Below are 18,023 nucleotides of genomic sequence, written 5' to 3'. Positions count from 1 at the left end.
GATAAACGTTCCCACTCTGAGCGCTCAGTGAATGCTCCTAGAATGGCTTAACCCACTCATGTAATAAAGCATTTTGCAATGCAAATTAGCGATTGCACTAAGAAAACAGGATTCCTCTGCCGAGGGGCTGTTCACCTATGAAGCAAGGTCCCTTCCCTCTTCTGATCAAAGAGAGGAGATTGACGAGAACAAAGTAAGGGCCATGGAAGGTGCTGTGATTGACAAAACTAGAAGCAAAGGATCATGTACAGAGGGAGGAACTGGAGAGTTTCCAGTGCAATAAATGCGCACACATTTATTACCTGCATGTGTCGCCTCTCCTCCCAAAGATATATGTAGTGCAGTGAATGAGAGCTCAAAATTCGGAGCCAGGGCTTCTGAATCTCAGTCTGTGTTCTGACACTAATTAGCTGTATGACCTGGAGCAAGTCACTTATATCGTACCTACCTCCAGGGGTTGTTGTGGGGATTCGATCATAAGGTAATAACCCCTATTTCACAGATGAGGAAAGTGAAACAGTATCTGGCAGAGTAAGCAGATTTGAAGCGTTTGCTGCTGCTTCTGCTGCTGTTATTGTTATTTAGAGAAAGCAAAATTCCTGGCCTCTTTCACAAAGGGAATAGGGGTACTAAACTCACAATTGCAGGGTGCAGGCACCAGGAAGCGTCCCAGTGTTCACACTGCCACTCCTAGTCTGCTGTCAATGACCATCCATCTGTCGTCTCTATGTCTCACTATATTTATATTATTTTTAAGATAAACAGATCAAAAATCACTTCCTGAAATAATCAGCTCCTATCTATGGTTGCCTTGTTTCCTATCTTCTTTTCCTTCAGTGTATAATTTGCCCAAACCTTTTCTTCTCTTAATCCCCTCTTATTAAGTCTAGCCTAATTATTCCTTTGAAGACGCTTCTAATTGGACTTCAGCATTCATGTGTCATTAATTGCAGCCTGTCCTCTGACCCTTTTCAAGGAAATCTGGGAAACAGGCCAGAAGAGTGTACAATTATTGTAAGAGCTGTGGTATTCTAAGCATCTTGTACAAAACCACCAACCCACTATACCAGAATTACTCCCACAGTGTTTATCCTAATGCAAAACTTCAATTCAGTAAGCAAATTCTAGATTACATTTTTAGCTGAAAATTCTGGGGTTTGACTATTCTCAGAGTAAGCAACAGGGGTCATTGAATTTCAATGCCAACATTTCATGTGGTCAGAAACATGAAGTCAACATTAACTAAACCTCTAGAAAACAACTCATTTTACTTCTGAAAAGCTAACCTGGAATGTGTAGGATACATAAATTTAGTTTCATCTCATCTATTCATTTAGTAGTTACTCAACATTAACTAAACCTCTAGAAAACAACTCATTTTACTTCTGAAAAGTTAACCTGGGATACATAAGATAAATAAATTTAGTTTCACTCCATCTTTAGAATTAAGTACAGTAACTTTGGGCTTATGTCAGGTGTGAAAATTCCAGGAGTTTAAAGTGATGCTTTTTACAAACTGGTTGAGCTATTCTAGAAACAGTGGTTGAGGAACTATTGTGTGTTTGAGGTTGTTTGTGGCACTGGGGCATAGCCATCTGTAGGTGCTTAGTTTGTTGGAGTCCAGTGGGAGACCTTTGTGCTTGCCACACATCGGGCTTCCAGAAGGAAGAAGATGGGCTATCATGATGGGCTGCCATGATGTTTGGCCCTACGCCACTAGTGGCAGGAAAAACCCTGCCTCTAGAGGGTCTGAAATAGGTAGAAAATTGTGCTCAAGGATTAACAACCCATAACAGCTCCATCAGGGAAATAGATGCAGTAACACATTTTGTAAAGATTTCTCTAGAAAATGGAGCATATTATTATAGTTTAGTTTACACAATCATTATAACCATCCATAATGCTTCTGTAAAGTTTTTAAGGGACACTAAATGACCCCAGATAATTGCATTTTCTTACTTCCTCCCTTGGCCTGAGAGGTCTTAGATGGCCTGGCCCTTGGCTATCTTTTCATCCGCCTTTTCCACTGAGAGAAGCCACAGTGGTTTCTTTGCTATTTCTGGGACAAGCCAAGCACGTTTCTCGCTGACGTTTTTGCCTATGCTGTCCTCCCTCCCTTCAGCCCTCTTCCCCGAGAGATTCACCATGCTACATCATGACTGCATTCGCTCAGAATCATGGGGCTCTCTGTCCCTCTTTTCTTCTCCTGCCTTGGAGATCCCAGAAGACGGAGGGAGCCTGGGTCCCTGCGTCACTGACCCCAATCATACTTTGTGAGAGAAAAATCAGTGGCTTTGTCAGACTAAGCCACTGAAATTGCAGATTTGATTTGTTGAGGCAGCTGCTATTAATTATCCTAACACAATTTCCCTCCCTCCCTCCCTCCCATCCCCTGTCCATCCTCCAGTCTCACTTTTCTTTGAAGCACTTATGACCTAAGATAAACACGTCTGTACATGAACTGCCTCCCCCTATTACAATGTAAACCTTTTCAGGGCAACGAGTTTTTCTGAGCACTGAGGATATAGCAATGAACAAAACAGATATGATAGGAAACCAGTTAATATTTGTTTGATGAATGAAAGAATGCCCACTTACATCCTCCCTGGATGAAGTCAGCTCTCCTCAGTAGCTCTGTTTCTGGGTTGGCTTGCCTGGGCCCCTCTGCCACCCAGCTGTAACTAAATGTTTCTAAGGCAGCTACGTAACACTTCTCTTTAAATCAACAACATTAACAGTGTCACAACCACCCAGATCACCACTGCAAATTTTCAGATTGCTAGACATTTCACTATTGTGGAGTGGGTCATTATTATTAAAATTAACACCATATTTATATTTCCCTTGATAATACTCATGTAATGTGTTAAGCATTACACAAATATGTACATATGATTTTAGATGCACTTACACGTTTCCTGTGCTATTTCCTGCTATATTTTCATACTAGCTCGTCCATGCATGGAGCAGATATTGCATCCCCACTATCACAGATCAGGACAGCCAGCTGCAGAGAATGTGGTCTGCTGAGGTCAGGTGACTGGGGAGTGACCCAGCAGCTACTTGGCTGTCCTGAGAACTTCTGTTCACTGGGTCACAGGTCTGCAGTCTGCTGGTGCCTCAAAACTACTATTATTATTATACAGCATCCAGACCCAGCACAGTGGCTCACATCTATATATATATGTAATATATATATGTAATGTTTTATATATTTATATATTTTATATATTATAAATGAAATAAAATGGACAGCATCAGCAACTTACTAGAAGGTTTGTAGCTGAGGTTTAATAGAAAGCCAAGGCGGTCCAAACACTTGACATCAGAAGTTCAAGACCAGCCTGGCCAACATGGCAAAACCCCATCTCTACTGAAAAAAAAACAAAAAAAAAATTGGCCAGGCGTGGCAGTGCATGCCTATCGTCCCAGCTACTCAGGAGGCTGAGGCATGAGGATTGCTTGAACCCATTAGGTGAAGGTTACAGTGAGCCAAGATCATGCCACTGTACTCCAGCCTCAAAAAAAAAAAAAAGAAAAAGAAAGCCTACATTCAAAATCAGTGCTGCATCTGAAAGGAAGGCTATTTACTGTATCTGTTTATTTGGTTTCACCTGGAATTTAAACTCCTTGACTCCATGAAGGCAGGGGGTTTTGTTTGCTTTGTTCACTACTGCATACTAAATTAAATACTTGTAAAATGAATGAAACTTTCCAAACCTTAATTTCTTAGCAAATGTGAGAAAAAAAAATCTACTTCATATGATCATATCAGGACTTAATGAGGTAATAAGTTTGTACAGTGTTTCACAGTGCTCAACATGAAAAGTAATTTTAATATAATTAAAAATATAGTCCAATTATTAGTTAAAATCAATTTCCCAACTTGTGCAATTGATTCTTATAGTGAATAATTAGCGTGGATAATGTTCATATTTGGGTTCTATGATGTTAGCTGCTTCTACAATGGTATTTACAGCTGAGAATGTACAAGTACCTAGAAAATTATCCACCCCTATTGAAGAAATCTCCCATTGTTTTTATTACTGGACCTCCTTTATGTATAGCTCATTTCTGCTCCAAAATCAAATCAAGGACCTGATTCAATATTCATTACCTGACACCTCCCTTAATAAATTTTCCTCTTTTCTCCAACATGTATTTCAGTAAATTAACTCAGCTTTTGATTGATGAATGTGTTCTTGTAGATGTATTTTCCCATTTTCTCTGTAACTGTCCCATTTTGTTTTATTTTTTTGAGACAGGATCTCACTTTGTAGCCCAAGCTGGAGTGCAGTGGCATGAACACAGTTCACTGCAGCCTCAACCTCCCAGGTGTAAGCACTTCTCCCCCCTCAGAATCCCCAGGAGGTGGGACTACAGGCACGCACCACCATGCCTGGCTAATTTTTGAATGTTTTGTAGAGACAGGGTTTCGACATGTTGCCCAGGCTGGTCTCTGACTCCTGGTTTCAAGCAATCCACCTGCCTTGGCCTCACAAAGTGTTAGGATTACAGGCTTGAGTCACTGCACCCAGCTCATATTTTAATAGTTTACAAATGAATGTTCCTTAATGTTTTGTACCAGAAACCACAAACTGTCAAATCAAGGCCAGAATCTAGTCTAATGCTTAACGTGACCAGTATTTAAAATGTAGGAGATTTCTTGTTCCAAAATATTGATTCTGACTTCGTTGGGGAAAAAGTATAATCAGCATTAACTGATTAAAATGACGATCAAGCCGGGCTCGCTGGCTCATGCCTGTAATCCCAGCACTTTGGGAGGCTGAGGCAGGCAGATCACCTGAGGTCAGGAGTTCAAGACCAGCCTGACCAACATGGAGAAACCCCCATCTCTGCTAAAAATACAAAATTAGCCAAGTGTGGTGGCATGTGCCTGTAATCCCAGCTGAGACAGGAGAATCACTTGAACCTGGGAGGTGGAGGTTGGGGTGAGCCAAGATCATGCCATTGCACTCCAGCCTGGGCAACAAGAGCAAAACTCCATCTCAAAAACAAACAAACAAAATGATCAAAAATTTTTAAGAAACATAAAAAAAAAGAATTTAGAAAAAAATCCAGGCCAGGTGTGGTGGTTCATGTCTATACTCCCAAGTACTTTGGGAGGCTGACGCAGGCAGATCACTTGAAGTGAGGAGTTCGAAACCAGTCTGGCCAACATAGTAAAACCCTGTCTCCATCAAAAATATAAGAATTAGCTGGGCGTGTTGGCATGCGCTTGTGGTCCCAGGAGGCTGAGGTAGGAGAATTGCTTGAACCTGGGAGGCGGAGACTGCAGTGAACTGAGATCATGCCACTGCATTCCAGCCTGGGTGACAGAGTGAGATGCTGTCTCAAAGAAAAAAAAAAGAAAAGAAAGAAAAAAATGCAATCAGTCTGGCCACACAGGGCCAGCATTTCTACATAGCAATTATTAGCTTGTTCCCTTTAGATAGAGCATGTCCTCTCTGTTCACCACAGTCCCACTACTTTTTGGTGCCTTATACCTAAGACTACCTTTCTTCACTGTCCCTGTAGGCATAAGAGAGTTTGCCCTGCACACATCTTCTGGGGCAAAGAGCCATCACTCTGGGTAATTCACATCCCTCTCTGCCACAGCCCTCAGAATATCTGGACACCCCCCTCAGAATGTCTGTCAGTCTCCTCCATCCCTTTCTTTCCTCCCCCCTCCTTCCTTTCATCAAACAAATAGGCACCAGAATCTAAAGAAGATACCTGCTTTATCCCTTAAGAAACTGGTGGGTGAAATTGACATGGAAACCATATGCTATGTGGTATGGTTAAGGTGTATGCAGTGTTAAAGCAACTAAATATGGCCTGAGAAGGACTCCGCATTTTTATATTTGAGTCCTTGTGGATGCACTGTAACCTAGCTTAATAGTCAGACAAAATTGAAAACCTTAGTAGTATGCCCCTGTATCATACTACTAAACTGAGTGTCGGCCAGTCCCAGCAGCCATACTTCAACCACTCACAGACTACTAAGTGTTCAAACTGTGTTCAAATGAGGCAAACGCCGAGCTGGAACCAATCTCACTGTTTCTGTACCTCACTTCCAATTCCTGTACATCACTTTACCTTTTTTGTCTATAAATTTGTTCTGACCATGAGGCACCCCTGGATTCTCTGTGAATCTGCTGTGATTTTGGAGGCTGCCCGATTTGTAAACCATTCATTGCTCAATTAAACTCTTTAAATTTAATTCGGCTGAAGTTTTTCTTTTCTCAGCGGGAAATTATGAGTCTTAGCAGACCAGGATGGGAAGTGGAGTGGTGGTCAGGGAAGGCTTTCTGAAGCAAATGGTGCCGAATTCAGTTAATTAATGCTGCAGTAGAATGGGAGAAAGGTAGAGGACAGCTTTCATTCCTTGAGGGTTGACAGAAGCCAGAAACCTAAAGGCTTCCTTTATTGACTATACCAATAGTTGAGTGTTTGCTATGTGTGGGCCACTCACTGTGTGAGTGGCAACCAAGTGAAATGGTCCCTGCATTCATGCAACTTAAGATCCAAAGGACTCTGAGTCTCCAGATGGATGGAGGGTTCATTTGCTGAGATGAGACCCACATAGGGAGAAGCAGGGGCTGTCTAGGGAAGAGTGGAGTTTGAGATGCAGAATCCCTCCTGCAGGACAGCTGGGGAAAATCTTCAGTAGGCAATTGCACCAAAAGGTCTGGAACTGATGAGAGAAATGGGAATGCACCTTGGAGTTAGAAGTCCCCCAGTCCATAGCGAGTAATTGAAGAGCTGGGAGGTGGGCAATTACCAGAGAACAAGAGACAAGAGAGATAGGAAGTGGGCCAAAAACAGAGAGCCTCTTTTAATTGCTCCTTTTCCTTCACATGCCAGGAAAGGAGGGAGCAGATAGGTAAGAAATTTAAAAGAGTGATATATTGGAAACCAAGAGAAAAGAAAATTTAAAAAAAAAAAAAGGTAGTCACATCAAAGAGAGAAAGAGAGAGAGATGAAGAGCATTCATTTAGATTTAGCCAAAGAATTGGTCATTCAGCAGACATTCGGGATCCAAATCCTGCTGGCTACCCCAGGTCCTCTGTGTCCTGGGTTTTCTTTCTCTTTTTTTGTTTGAGAGATGGAGTCTTACTCTGTCGCCCAGGCTGGAGTACAGTGGTGTGATCTCAGCTTACTGCAACCTCTGCCTCCCAGGTTCAAGTGATTCTCCTGCCTCAGCTTCCCAAGTAGCTGGGACTACAGGTGTGCACCACCATGCCCAGTAGTTTTTGTATTTTTAGTAGAGACCGGGTTTCACTATATGTTGGCCAGCCTGGTCTGGACTCCTGAACTCAGGTGATTCTCCCACCTTGGCTTCCCAAAGTACTGGGATTACAAGTGTGAGCCACCCTGCCCAGCCTGTTTTCTTTCTCTAGTGATGGTGTTAGCATACAGCAAGTCACCCCAGGCAGAAACTTCAGAGTCACCCTTAACTCCTGCCAACCCTTCATTCCCACTTGTATCCCAAGTTTAGCCCCTTTCTCCATCCATCCTGCCACCACCTGAGTTTAGCCTATGTTGCTCCTTCTAATGGACTGTTGCAAATGTCTTGGCCTTATTTACTATCCCATTTAGCTATGCTAGACTTGCCACCATGTCCTCAACAGGTCATATGCCTGTCAAGACTTGGGACTTTGACACATGCTCTTTCTTGTACCTGCAATACCCACCTCTCTTCCTCTGTTTGGAAAAACTGTTGGTCATCCTTTCAGACCTTGTTTCTCTTCTCCCAAGAAGCTTTTCTTGGCCTCTCTGCAGAACAATTTGCTCTTTCCCTTGTGTTCTCACCACTTTCTGTTCAGACCTGTTTTGTACAGATATCCCACTATGTTGTGAGGATTTATGACCAGTCTCTAGGTCTGCCCCCATTTACATGGATTTTAGGTATTAAAATTCCAGGAGTTTCAAGTGATGACTTTTACAGACCAGCCATATCGTTGATTCATAACGTGTATTCTCCATGGCTATCTTTGTGGCAGTAATATTTGGGGTTATTCCAATGTTTCATGTTGGAAGTGATCAAATGTGTAGTAGCTGTAGGAAACATTAAGCATATAAATGTGGACATTAGCCAAATCTGGGAGAAGAATGGAAGGAGGCATTTGGGGATAAATATAGTGAGTTTCAGTTCCTGGACGTGGAAGTAGAAAGAATCTTCAGTTCTCATCCTTTAGTTTGGAAAAGAAAAAAAAATCACTTGTAAAGTTAGAATATGGAGGTCAGGAAGAGAAGAGGGGAAAAAAGGAAATAAGCACCCAGTTGCTTTAGGAAAAGAGCCTGTGCTCTCACTCTAGGGAAAGAGAGCCTGTGCTCTCACTCTAGGGAAAGAGAGCCTGTGCTCTCACTCTAGGGAAAAAGAGCCTGTGCTCTCACTCTAGGGAAAAAGAGCCTGTGCTCTCACTCTAGGGAAAGAACCTGTGCTCTCACTTTCCTTATTGCTGATGACGGTGGCTCTCCCTGGAGCAGCTGTGTCTCTTGGATGAATTCTAATGAGGCCTTTATCTCATTAATATGTCAGAACTCCATTCATCCACCTTTGCCTGGAGGTCAGAAACTACAGAAGAATCTAAAATTCAGAGAAGCAAATCAGCAATCAAGCCTAAAAGAATAAATAAGGAACAAAATTTAACTAAAAATGTACTAAAGATTCATTTTCACAATATACTGATACTCGTCAAATAGCAAGTAACTAATGTGTCTCTAAGACGAGGAAATGACTTGGAAGAGAAATGAATATGTATATAATAGAATATTTATCACATTAAGAACTTAATCAGCATAGTATTCTAGGAGAGTATAGCAAGTTACAAAATAGATTTTTTTTTTAAGGGTAAAACTATACAAATCCAGTAATCTTAGTTACATGACATGGGTACCAGCAGGACTACTATTTACATATGAGAGAGAGGCTTTTAAATAGAAAAGATAAATCACATTTTAAAGAAGCCATTGGCTGGGCACAGTGGCTCATGCCTGTAATCCTAGCACTTTGGGAGACCAAGGTGAGAGAATCAGAGGCTGAGGAGTTCAAGACCAGCCTGGGTAATATAACGAGACCCCATCTCTACAAAAAAATTTTAAAAATCAGCCAGGCGTGGCACACACTTGTAGTCCCAGCTACTTAGGAGGCTAAGGTAGGAAGATCACTGAGCCCGGGAGGTCAAGGCTGCAGTGAGCCATGTTTGTGCTACTGCACTTTCCTGGACAACAGAGCAAGACCCTGACTCAAAACAATACAAAACAAAACAAACAAACAGAAGCCATTAATTCAAATGGCCTCATTGGATATAAGGACTAAACTCTGACTTTTTATCTTGCCCAAATTCCTATCTAAGGGGTCTGGGGAGTCATGCCCTACAAATCATAAATTATCATCAGATGGATTTTATTTAACTCTATATATCATGACTTACTTTCCACACTGACTCTGGCATCATAACATTTCAAGACAAAAATCAAAATATTTTACCCCAAAACATGTTTCATTGCCATATTTTGAAATGGGCCTGCAAAGCTGTTCTTTGTAGGGGAAAGTTTGGATCTGTTAAGAATCTCTTAACATAGCTAGATCTTTTTTATTCCAGACCCTCTGAATCCTGAAGAGACTAACTAAGATCTGAATAGGAAACATTTGTCATCTGTTGTCTCTAAGGGCAGCCACTTTAAGACGTCAAAAGAACTTTGGTCTTCCTAATCTTCATCTTAACCTGAGCATTCCCTTTCTATCAATCCCAGATCTTTAGACAAACTCAACCAATTGTTAACCAGAAAATGTTTAAATTTACCTATAGACTGGAAGCCCCAGCTTTGAGTTGTCCTGCCTTTCTGGATGAAACCAATGTATTTCCTAAATGTATGTGATTGATGTCTCATGCCTCTCTAAAATGTATAAAACCAAGCTGTGCCCACCTTGGCACATGTTCTCAGGACCTCCTCAGGGCTGTGTCATGGGCCATGGTGACTCATATTCGGCTCAGAATAAATCTCTTCAAATATGTTACAGAGTTTGGCTCTTTTTGCCAACAGATAGGTAAGTAATGTGTGGGCCTGGTGGAGGGGCAGGGAGTGGTAGGGAGGTGGGGGCCTTTGGTGAACTAAGGAGGACTTGCCCCATCTAAAGGGGACACTTGGACTGAATCCCTTCCCCTATGGTTTTATGGAGGAATATGGACCTTGCGTTGTCATATAGCTTGATTTTCCTGAGAAGCCAGAAATTCTGATTTGTGTATAAAAAGTAGTAATTTCTAAAACATGTTTGCCAGCCATCACGTATTTAATGGCAAGATTTGCCCTCTTGGTCTCCAGTATGCCACAGCCATTTTTGAAAGACCAAGTTATTTCTTACCTGTCTTAATCCTGATTTTAGAAAAAATTCCTGAGACCTGGGAGGTGATGCTGTGTGGCATGCAGTCTACCTCTCTTGAAGATTTCTTTTTTCTTTTTTGAGACAGCATCTCACTCTGTCATCCAGGCTTGAGTGCACTGGTGCCATCTCAACTCACTGCATCCTCCGCCTCCTGGGTTCAAATAATTCGGTACCTCAGCCTCCCAAGCAGCTGGGACTACAGGAACACATCACCATGCCCAGCTACTTTTTTGTATTTTTAGTAGAGATGGGGTTTCACCATGTTGGCAAGGCTGGTCTCAAACTCCTGACCTCAAGTGACCTGCCCACTTTGGCCTCCCAAAGTGCTGGGATTACAGGAGTGAGCCACAGCACCTGACTTCTCTTGGAGATTCTGAGTGATCTTTCAGTTCAGGCCATAGGCATGGCAGACATTTGAAGGAGGCATGCCCATTTCCAATCAAGGTGAAATTATGGATTTTCCCCAGAGCAGCTGTGGACAAGCCCCTCCTTTAGAGAAAAATTGCTGCTCTCTTTAACATGAATTCAAATGTTCCTTCTCTTTTTTTTCTTGAGATGGAATTTCACTTTTGTCACCCAGGCTGGAGTGCAGTGGTGCGATCTTGGCTCACTGCAACCTCCACTTCCCAGGTTCAAGCAATCCTCCTGCCTCAGCCTCCCGAGTAGCTGGGATTACAGGCATGTGCCACCATGCCAGCTAATTTTTGTATTTTTAGTAGAGACTGGGTTTCATCATGTTGTCCAGGCTGGTCTCAAACTCCTGACCTCAGGTGATCTGCCCACCTTAGCCTCTCAAAGTGATGGGTTTACAGGCATGAGCCACCACGCCTGGCCCAAATGTTCCTTCTCATAACAGGAAAGAAGGGTTCCTTGTGCTGGAACATTTTCCTGGTCTCATTCTATGTATATTGGCCAAACTAAGAGAACATGTTTGTAAAAACTAGAGGAGCAGTGGAGAAATGGAGGAGATGACCTTTCAATGGCATAGATATCACTGATGTCAACAAATTTCATATAAAGATTTATATATGTCCCAAGTGTCATTGTCACAATTTTCCAAACCAACTCAAAAATATACCTAGAGAAGGCTAGATGCAGTGGTTCATGCCTGTAATCCCAGCACTTTGGGAGGCCAAGGTGGGAGGATCACCTGAGGTCAGGAGTTCAAGATCAGCCTGGGCAACATGGTGAAATCCCATCTCTACTAAAAATACAAAAATTAGCTGGGCATGGTGGCAGGTGCCTGTAATCCCAGCTACTAGAGGCTAAGGCAGGACAATCATTTGAACCTGGGAGGAGAAGTTTGCAGTGAGCCAAGATTGGGTCACTGCACTCCACTCCAGCCTGGGTGATAGAACAAGACTCCATCTCAAAAAAAAAAAAAAAAAAAAAAAAATACACACACACACACACACACACACACACACACCCCTACAGAAGAATTATCCAGGGTATCACCCCCACCTCCATCTGTTCTCATGTTTTACAGCAACATAATATCCTATTATGTAGGCATACTGAAGGAACTCAGGGAATAGACAGCTTTCATATAAAATAAATAAAAAGATTAAAATTTAGTACCATCATATAGAATATGAGAGACATTTTTTAAATTTTTAATTAAAATTCAGGAAAATAAAACATTTAAGTGAACATGGGCAGTTTCCTTTTTAAAGAAATATTTTAAAATAAATTTCATCTAAAACAAAGATCACAGTTCTTTCCCAAAACAAAATCCCTTCTTGCCTGGGGACCAGACTGCCTTTGTAAGACTAACAGATTAGCCACAAGATTTGCAACTTCCCCATTGCAGGGAACATCACTACTGTAGAACTGAAGATTGTCTTTTTTAGATGTCTTTTCAGGTTTTTGCATTTCTGATGGTTGATGGCTCCATTCAGACCCACCAACCTGTCCAGTGGCCCCACCCAGAAGCAGACTCAGTACACAAAAGGACAATTTTCCACACCCCTGTGATTGCACCCACCAACCAATCAGCAGCACCCATTCCCTAGCCTCCATCCCCCCAAACAAACTATCTTTAAAAAACCTTAGCCTCTGAATTTTCAGAGACTGATTTGAGTCATAAAACTCCAACTTCAGTTGGCTCTGCATAAATTAAACTCTCTATTGCAATTCCTCTGTCTTGATAAATTGGCTCTATCTGGGCAGTGGGCAAAATGAAACTCTTGGGCGGTTACACTTTCACCCCTATGGAGGCAAGGTCAGGAGCTTGTAGCAACACCTAATGCTTTGCCATTTCAGTATCTACAAGGAAGGGGTGTTTGCACTACTTGGCAAAAGATGCCAAAGCCAAGCTCTCAGGAACAAGACATTTTGTTTTGTTAAGATAATCGGGCTTTCCTGTACTCCAAAGGACTCCCAGTAGACCCAGATTTAATGTTAAAACACATTGCTACTAGAAAGAGATGAGGAATAGATTCCTGCTGTTGGGGCTCAGAAACTGATACCTCAAACTATGGCTCTACAAAATATCTTAAGCACTGATCTTAGGCCTTACAATAGTGATATTATCCCCAGGAGTAATTTGGGGAGGGTCAGAATCTTGCATCCTCCAGCTGCATGACTCCTAAACCACAATTTCAAATCTTTTGGTTAATTTGTTAGTCCTAGAAGGCAGTCCAGTCCCCAGTCAAAAAGGGGGTTTGTTTTGGGAAAGAGCTGTTATTTTCTTTGTTTTAAATTATAAACTAAGTTCCTCCCACAGTTAGTGTCGCCTACACCCAGGAATAAACAATGACAGCTTGGAGGTTAGAAGCAAGATGAAGTTGGTTAGGTCAGGTCTCTTTTACTGTCTCAGTTATAATTTTGCAATGGCAGTTTCAGTATGATAAGATGACCAGGAAAAGCATCATAAACAAAGGTAAGTTTTGCTATGCAGATTTAAGTCAATGCCTTCTCCATTTAGAGTCTAGTAATCTAGTATCCTTTTCTTCCTGGTATGGAGATGGAGATACTCTCACTGATGGAGATTTCTTTTGTAGATGTAAATTTCTCTCACACAGGATAATTTCTCAGAGACTCTCCTGTGTCTACAATTTCTCAAAATAACAGCTCAATATTATCCTTATGCCAAAGAGGTATATTTTGGCATGGTATATTCTGGTCTCCTAAAGTCATATTTTGGGGTGACTTGTCCTGGACCCCATCAATAGATTGTTCTCATTTTTTACAGCAACATAATATCCCACTATGTAGGCCTACTGAAGGAGCACAGGAAATTTCACCCCAAAATATGGCTTCCTGGTATAATAAATATTCTGAAAGAAAAACCCTTAGAGATCAACAAGCATTGGGAGAGACTTTCCCCGTATCTACATAAAGATAGGAGGGAAAGATAGAGAGAAAAATTGTTCCTGCACCCCTCTTTGTTATCTTATTATCCATTACAGGAAGGAGACCAAGAATGTAACCACATTCTGAACAGACCCTTTTACAAGAAAATGACCATCTCTAAGTATCATTTAAATTCCAGAGAGAATGATTTACAAGTTAATTTCTGCTTCCCAAACCAGTCATTCTCTCTAATTATCATTTATTTTTCCGCAGTAAAATTCCTCTTCTCCCCTTCCCATAACCTGTTTTCTCAGGATACCCCCATTTTTTTTTTTTTTTTTTTTTTAGGACAGTATCACCAAGCTGCAGTGCAGTGCAGTGACCATGATTCAATGCAGCCTCCCCTTCCCAGGCTCTGATGATCCTCCTACCTCAGCTTCCCAAGTAACTGGGACCACAGGTATGTTGTGCCACCACACTCGGCTAATTTTTCTTTTTCTTTTTCTTTTTTTTTCGTAGTGTTAAACCAAGTTTAGCCTAAGCTGCCTCCTTACATTTTTTTTTTTTTTTTACACTTTAAGTTCTGGTATACATGTGCAGAATGTGCAGGTTTGTTGCATAGGTATACATATGCCATGGTGGTTTGCTTCACCCATTAACCTGTAATCTACATTAGGTATTTCTCCTAATGCTATCCCTCCTTAGCCCCCAACCTCCCAACAGGTCCCAGTGTATGATGTTCCCCTCCCTGTGTCTATGTGTTTTCATTGTTCAACTCCCATTTATGAGTGAGACCATGCAGTGTTTGGTTTTCTGTTCCTGTGTTAGTTTGCTGAGAATGATAGTTTCCAGTTTCATCCATGTTCCTGCAAAGGACATGAACTCATCCTTTTTTTATGGCTGCATAGTATTCTGGATAAAGAAAATGTGGTACATAATACTCCTTACATATTTTAAGTTCAGCCAAAAGGTTTCTCCATACATCCTGAACTATAATAAGTAGAGGTATAAACAGACTGTAGCCTACACTTGTGCCAGTCATGAGTATTGGCCAATCAAATGTAACCACCTGTTCAAATCACTTTCAAATAAGGCAAATGCTGAGCTGTAACCAATTCAGCTGTATCTGTACCTCACTTCTGTTTTCTGCACATCAGTCTCCTCTTCTGTTCATAAATTTTTTTCTATGACATGGCTGAGCTGAAGTCTCCCTTAGCCTACAAGGGCTTGGGAGGCTGCCCAATTCACAAATTGTTCATTGCTCAATTGAACTTTTAAATTCAGCCAAGTTTTTCTTTTGTCAGTAGAAACAGGGTTTTACCATGTTACCCAGGCTAGGAAGCCCCCATTCTTTCTGTAACCTCAAGAGGGTATATAAGTTTCTACACCCTATTGGGATAGTGGGCAATCACTCTGTGATTCTTTTCGTGCACATGGTTAAATAAATGTGTATGCCCTTTCTCTTATTAATATGCTCTATTGTGAATTCTTGCCATGGTTTCCACGTACCATGATTTAAACATTCCATTCCCATTCAATGGACATTTCTAGGTACTATTTTGACCCTGCTCCCTTACCGAAGTCTCTTATTGCATTAGTATTTTTTTCTGTTGATTCTTTTGTACGTTCTTGGATTAAAATATCATTTCTAATTTTATACTTTTTATTTTATTTTCTTATATTATTTCATTGGCCATTATCTAACCTAAGTTGTTTTTTTTTTGTTTTTGTTTTGTTTTTTTAGACAGTGTCTCACTCTCTCACCCAAGCTGCTGTAGTGGTGTGATCTTAGCTCACTGCAGCCCAAACTCCTGAGCTCAAGCAATTCTCCTGTTAGAGCAGGCAGATAGCTAGACATGAGCAGGAGGGGGAGCCCAGAGAAAGGGAGGTCTGGAAAATCTCACACCCCAGATACCACTGGAAACCCGCATGCTAGATATGAGCAGAAAGGAGGGAAAATGCCTATGCAGGAAGAAACACCTCAGAACAACTCTTAAGATGCCCAGTAATAGCTCACTCTATAGTTAATCTGTCAGAATGTAACTAGCCACATACTGATAAGGAGGGAAAGAGAGCAAAGGGGATGGCGGGGCATGGTGGCTCATGCCTGTAATCCCAGAACTTTGGGAGGCTGAGGTGGGCAGATCACCTGAGGTCAGGAGTCCAAGACCAGCCTGGCCAACATGGTGAAACCCCCTTAAAATACAAAAATTAGCCAAGTGTGGTGGCAGTGCCTGTAATCCTAGCTACTCGGGAGGTTGAGGCAGGACAATGGCTTGAGCCTGGGAGGCAGAAGTTGCAGTGAGCTGAGATTGCACCACTGCACACCAGCCTAGGCAACTGAGCAAGACTCTGCCTCAAAAAAAATAAAAAAGGGCAAAGGGGAAATTTCTACGAGATAAGCAGAGACAATAAGTAGACACATAACTGCTGCTATATGACCTTCCTAGGGTAGCAGTAATGAGCAATGCTGCCATTAGATAGGATTATACCCAACACCTGTCCATACATGTGCCTTAACTACCAGTAAAGGAGAATCCCACAAACCTGGGGTGGGAACTAGGCAGGAAAAAATCAGCGACTTAATGCAGAAGCGGGAAGCTAGATGAAGATAAAGGTGGAGACTTCAGACAGAGGCAGGAACTGAAAGAAACAGTCCCAACATAATAAAAATCTCAACGCAGAACTCTTAGGGCTGCTCGCTCATTTGTTTTATTTAGATGAAGTCTCACTCTGTCTCCTAAGCTAGAGTGCAGTGGCACAGTCTCAGCTCACTGCAACTTCTGCCTCTTGGGTTCAAGCAATTCTCCTGCCTCAGCCTCTCGAGTAGCTGGGACTACAGGCGCCTGCCATCATGCCCAGCTAATTTTTTTTTTTTTTTTTTTTTTTTTTAGTAGAGATGGGGTTTCACTATGTTGGTCAGGCTGATCTCAAAGATACACCTGCCTCAGCCTCCCAAAGTGTTGGGATTACAGGCATGAGCCACTGCTCCCAGCCTGCTGGCTCATTCTCTTTCCAGCAGCCCACTGTGACTTGTCTTTCAGAGTGTATCACCTCTTTAAACACACTGCTACCGCCACTGCTCCCAGCAGGGTCAGGCCACTTCTCTCTTGAAGCATATTATTTCCTTAGTATGTCTTTGCTTACTTTACTAATTGGTCTCTTGGCCAGATTCTTTCTCCCAAGAAGCCTAAGAACAGAGAACTCCACATATCCTGGTAACAGTCCCACCTCAGCCTCCTGAGTGGCTTGGACTACAGGCATGCACCACCATGCCTGGCAAATTTTAAAAAAGAAAATTTGTGTGTGTAGAGATGGGGGTCACGCCATGCTGCCAGGCTGGTCTCTAGTTGGTCCTCCTGCCTCGGCATTCCAGAGTGCTGGGATTACAGGCACGAGCCACCATGCCCCACGCTCATATAAATTTTTAAAGGAGTTGGACTTAGTCAAAGAGAGGATTGGTATTTCAGGAAGGAAGAGCATCAAATACATGAAAAATGTTAAACGCCACGGCAGATACTAGAAAATACAAGAAATAAGTAATATTACAGTATAAGACAACACAAGGTGAGATGTAGAAGGAATTAAGGCAAAAACATGTGTAAGGAAATTGGACTGTATGAGGATAAAAGGTATTTAAAATGAGTGAAATGACAAGCTCAGGCAGTAGTAAGACATCAGAGAATGGTGGCCAGCATGCTGCTAGAAGCTTCTTTAGGGAACTACTGAATTGACACATGGTAAAGACAGACAATGGCGGTAGGGAGGGCAAGAAAAGGGTGGAAGAACAAGGCTTAGAAGGTAAAACTGGAAAGACTTGATGCAAAGGTATGACGAGGAGGAGGTCAGGATGGATGGATGATGACTATAAGTAGAGAATTCAAGTGGAAGAATAGGTTTTGGGGAAAGGAGGAGGAGCTTGACTTTCAACAAGGTAATTTTGAGGTACACACACTCCATTACTATAAAAAGCACTATGTTATCACCACTTTACTACTTGAGTTGCCTGACGGGAGGATTTAGTTTCTTATTTGGCAAATGGTAGAGCTTGAATGTGAATCCAGCTTTTTAAACACCAGAACCAGCCATCATTCCACTACATGTGCTCCTTTCAAAGCAGGCAGTGCTCACAAAATAGCATGAATGAAAACAGGCACAGCTGGCTAAAATGAGGTGGCAAATGTCAAGAGAGAATAATGGAGGAAGTATGCTAGAGATAGATGGACTGGGATCCCATAAGTAGCAGAATTATGGGGCTTGAATCTAGCTAACCCAAATTTGGAGAATACAAATGGAAAATAATAATGTGTAAAGATTACGCACACTTCAAGTC

This window comes from Aotus nancymaae, unplaced genomic scaffold, assembly GCF_030222135.1.
Source record: "Aotus nancymaae isolate 86718 unplaced genomic scaffold, 86718_ANA_hifiasm-v0.15.2.pri h1tg000014l, whole genome shotgun sequence".
Classification (NCBI taxonomy): domain Eukaryota; kingdom Metazoa; phylum Chordata; class Mammalia; order Primates; family Aotidae; genus Aotus; species Aotus nancymaae.
The sequence above is the reverse complement of the archived record's forward strand: the minus strand, read 5'-3'. Positions refer to the sequence as shown.